The sequence below is a fragment of the Salvia splendens genome, chromosome 5, assembly GCF_004379255.2.
Source record: "Salvia splendens isolate huo1 chromosome 5, SspV2, whole genome shotgun sequence".
NCBI classification, from domain to species: domain Eukaryota; kingdom Viridiplantae; phylum Streptophyta; class Magnoliopsida; order Lamiales; family Lamiaceae; genus Salvia; species Salvia splendens.
The window spans coordinates 32,534,972-32,539,531 of record NC_056036.1 but is presented as its reverse complement, the minus strand read 5'-3'; the positions used below and the strand labels follow the sequence as shown (position 1 = coordinate 32,539,531).

Sequence of the window (4,560 nt, the reverse complement as noted above, 5' to 3'; positions counted from 1 at the left end):
AGTTGGAGAAAAGATTGATCGGAGTCGATGCTATTAAATAAGCATGTGGATTTCTCGACGATTCGTGTCTTTATACACGAAGTCGTTCAGTAGGGACCTATTCCGCTGTGTTTTGTTGAATGAGAATAGTAATGTCTCATCATTGAACTCTGATTCAGTTAACATGTCAAATCATTCTATTTGAGATTGTATCAAGTACTTGACTGTTATTTTGGTAATATCACATTTGGCCTTCGGCAAGTTCTTCAGATTCTACCCCATTTTCTATCCCCGCTTCTTTAATCTCCCATTAGTCGTGAATTACCCATTCTTGTTATCCTTAACGAGAATTGGGTCGTGACATATATTTACCATGTGTTTAGGCTAAACTCTCATTGTTGCTCCAAGTTGTGATGTAGACTTGTTCGAATCTATCTATAATTCTTAATTCACGTTTTGACGTCGTTGATGTGTTTGATGTTAGTTTCTATCACTTTAGAGGCCTCTATCGTTATAGATGTGTAATCCTTGTTTATTGTCTCTTTAACATAGACTTGAATGGACTAATCAATTGATGTGTTGTTAAATTAGAATTGTTCAGATAATAATTTGACAACGGATTAGGTAAGTTTGCATAGTAGATGATCTTTTATTCCCGCGCTTCCGCAGGAATTTAATATCTTTGAAAATTAATTCATGGAACAAGTGTTCAGCTGACTGTGAATTTTACGTCGCAAACATGTTCAGTGCACGCGATTAGGTTGATTAATTAATCCCAAAATATGTGTTGTTGATGTAGGTAGAATGATTCAAGTCTAACGACCAACTTGGACTGACATCTTTTTTCATTCTTCGTTAATTAACTTGTAGCTTTTTTATCTTTAGCTTATAGAAGTCAAAACCTTTCAATCAAAATCCATTTTATCATGTTTTTTACTTGTGTTGGAGTTAAATAAACTTTACCTTCTCTGTGGATCGACACTCGAAATATTGCAATCGACACTGTATTCTTGCAGTGTTGTTGTAATATTAGAGTTAATAAATTGAACTCGTGTGATTATACACTTGATAATTGAACTCAAAATACACACATCACTCTTGCTAAGGCTTCATCAAGAGCTAATTGGTGCTCGATACTTCCTCCATGAGGTAGTTCATTCTCATGTTCCAAAACCAAATTTTCATCACTAGTTTCGCCATAGCTGGAGGCCGTGTCCTTGTTCTGGTTTTTGTTCTGAATGAATTGGAAGGCACTTTCCTGTAGTTTTGGACATGTAAATGTCAGTAAGTTTCTTAGATAAAGAGCTTATCCTCAGCTATCAAGAAAGCAGTCTTCAAACATTCAATCTACCTGCACTAAGAGAAGCTCTTGAACATTTAGATCGCCAAATTCCGGGCAACTATCCTTGAGATGTTCAGCAAATTCAGCCGGCGTCATACCAGCCAAATAATGATTAAAGACCTCGTTGTCCAGCCATCATGGAATGACATATTTGAATCGGTTTTTTAGGTCCCCTAAATTAATTTGTACTTCAAGAATCAAGTTCAGAAAAAAAAACATGGCATTTCAAGAAAGGACAACAAAATCAGTCCAAGAATTCACAGGGGGTGAAAACAATACGCCTAATCTCTTTCATTTCATACACCACCAGCCTAGTCCAATCGAATCTCTTCGAGTTTATTAGAATTAAACATCAATAGCTCATTATAAAAACCAAGCTAGAACAACATATTACCATAAAGATGAATGAAAAAAATACACCAAATCTATTTCAGTTATACACCTCCGGCATAGTCCAACCAAGCCTCTTCAAGTTTTTAGAATTAAAGGTCAAGACTAATGATAAAAACCTATATAACCCTAAACATGAAAGAAATCATCTCAAGTGTAAAAGATAACGAATTTACCTCAAGCACAAATGCAAAATACCTCAGTGATTACACATAGCCAGCGCAATTAGGTAACAGTATCTTCAGCTTCCCTTAAAATCAACGGAAACGAGCTTGTTAAACATGAGAAATCAATCTTGAAATAAAGAAATACAGAAGAATGGGTCAAGCTGTCCAAATTATTATTTAAAGACATGTAGTTGACCCAAGGATCTTTGTTCAAAGCTAAAAGAAACAAAAAATATCAACTCATACCAACTGATTTCTATACACAAAAAAGATAGTAGTTTGAAGAATGCAACACATATTATCAAAGAAACAAGTAATATCTCAATATAAACAGGCACATATTATACTTACAACAAAGATAATGTAATTTATTCACTGAATTAATCAATCATTTCCTAAAAGGGCTTCATAAGTTAGATTGACTTCCACCATTAACAAGCACCAAAAACAAACAAAAAAGACAGGATCTTGCTCACATAATTCACAGATCAGTATTCATACCCAATCAAGAACAATAAATTGACATGGAAAAACAAAATCAAAACAAGGAGCCCCAAAAAATGGGTTCTTGAAGTAAAACAAGCAATTGAAGAAATGCTACAGCAAAAAGGGAGCTAGCAACCTCTGAGGATTAAATGGATTCATGAATTTCCCCTTCTCTCTCTCTTGGTTTCTCACTCCAAAGCCTGCATTCCTCCACCTCACACACTGAAGTAAAAACAGTGAAGTAAAATGTAACCGAACAAATTAAAAAGAGAAAAGAAAAAGGAGACGTTTTTATATATGTGGGAGGGGTCCGAAAGGGGGAAAGTCAGAAAAATTGGGCCCTACTTCTCACCTCGTCTTGATAAAAGAATTGCGGCCGTCTGAAATCAGCTGCTCTTATTTGTTCTAAATTTCTATTCGATCTTGCTGATTAAGAATGTTGTGAAATCTTACTTCCATCAATTTTTGCAATTTTTTAAAGAATCTTTATCCGCTAAGATGGTTAAATTGTGGAATATTAGTATCTTTTAAAAAAAATTAATTGTTCATTGTACTGTATCTCATTTTATTAAAATAACTTTTTTTCTAAATTTTTTGTATTTAATACTAAAACAAATATATTTTGAGTAAGAAAAGTGTTTTATAAACAGAGACATAATTTGAAATTTTATGATTTAATATTTTATTGTTAAATCTATTGAAATTGACTATAATTATGAAAATTTGTGATTTAAATCTTTATTCTTGAAAATAAGAATCAGACTTCCAAAAATGGAAGACTTCTTTTTAAGTTATGGGTAAAACGCGTTTTGCATACGAAGTGAGATACGTTGTTGTTTCCGATCTATAAATTTACATTTCTCTTAATTATCTTTCTCCTTTTTAACTAGGGTTATTAACCTCTATTATCATGAAACTTTTGAAAATTCAATCTTTTTTACCAACATCAACCTTGGCATCTAACTATTAATATATTTTGATAACAAGTATTCAAAATTTTACTATTATTTAATCCATGTAACCGTATTAATGTATTTTGATAATAAGTATTCAAAATTTTATTATTTGATTTAGTTATATATCCTCTAAATACATATGACTATCTTATTTATAAATTATGAGGTGATAGAATAATTAAATCTAAAATTTCAAATGCTGAATTAAAATTCGACCAATTTATGTTATTACTTCATTTTCTCTTTAAATAAACACCTAAGTTTAATGCAAACCATAATCCAAAAGCCATATGGTGATAGAAGAATTAATTCTTAAATTTTAAATACGAATTAAATCTTAAATTTCAAATACTGAATTAGATTTCGACCAATTTATATTGTGTTGGAGAAGATTGCGTAATATCAGACAGAGGATACTCGAGAATCATTCTCTTACCAAAGATAGAAGATTGCAATCATGTAATTAAGCTAATTAGGTTTACCATGTATAGAGATTCCTAATATTATATATTGGTGTAATGTGTATAATAAAATCATCAAGAAATAATACGCTTCCTTCATACATATACTACTTTAATCATGGCCTCAGAGCAGGTTTAGTCTTGGTTAAGAACAATATCATCATAGCCATACCATACCAAATTCTCGACCCATAGCCAAAATCAACCACATAAATCAAATCCTACATCAGAAACAATGTCAGACGACGAGAAGGATACGAAAACGAATCCGAAAGCATCAACAAAGTTGAGGGACATCAAAAACGTTACTGTTGCGTTCAAATTGAACGGGAGAAACTACCCTATCTGGTCCAGATTGATGAAGGTCAAGATCGGAGGCAGAGGACTCGTACATCAGGAATGAGCCTCCTGAACCCGCAAGCAAGGGGTACGAGGACTGGGAGGAAGACGATCTGGTCGTCTTTTCATGGATCGTCGACAATATCAAAGACGATATTATCGCCGATTTCGCACATCATCAAACCTCGAAGGCATTATGGGACAGCCTGAGGGTGACTTATGAGAGCAAGGCGGATCCGTATATCATGTACGACCTGGAGGAAAAAGCGATTAACATCAGGCAAGAGAATCTCGATATAGAGACATACTACCGGAAAATAAACGGGTTGTGGATCACTATTGATCGCTGCCAGAAACAACCAATCACATGTTGCCACAAGGGCGTCGACCAATTCCGAGAATTCTCCAACAGCAAGCGGCTAGTCAAGTTCCTCACAGGG

At 33.8% G+C, this 4,560-nt stretch overlaps 1 long non-coding RNA gene across 2 annotated transcripts; it reads right to left on the bottom strand.

Moving 5' to 3' along the window:
• Window positions 1-967: 967 nt before the first annotated feature.
• Window positions 968-2,781, bottom strand: LOC121802836. Of its 2 annotated transcripts, XR_006050855.1 has the most exons (5): window positions 2,717-2,781; window positions 2,501-2,586; window positions 1,888-1,961; window positions 1,331-1,494; window positions 968-1,237 (listed from the first exon to the last, which is right to left on the bottom strand). It is a non-coding gene; the product is annotated as an uncharacterized LOC121802836 (long non-coding RNA). The 2 variants fall into 2 exon arrangements; XR_006050854.1 differs by lacking the exon at window positions 2,717-2,781 and having other exon boundaries at window positions 2,501-2,638.
• Between the last annotated feature and the right edge of the window lie 1,779 nt (window positions 2,782-4,560).